This window comes from Penaeus monodon, chromosome 24, assembly GCF_015228065.2.
Source record: "Penaeus monodon isolate SGIC_2016 chromosome 24, NSTDA_Pmon_1, whole genome shotgun sequence".
Lineage (NCBI taxonomy): Eukaryota > Metazoa > Arthropoda > Malacostraca > Decapoda > Penaeidae > Penaeus > Penaeus monodon.
Window position 1 is genome coordinate 33,178,644 of NC_051409.1, and position 205 is coordinate 33,178,848.

The window sequence follows — 205 nt, forward strand, 5'->3', positions numbered from 1 at the left end:
TTAGCAGGACTATCTACTAACTGATTATTATTACACGCAATTTTACACCGAAACAAATGCGTACAGAGAGGGAAATAGAGTGACACAGATTACGATTTATATATTGGAAATTTGATATACATATATGGTTTGTAGGCAAGGTGCGGTTTCATCAGTTTCATAACAAAATATTCTTTTATTGGCATGTGTTTCAGTATTTTATTTC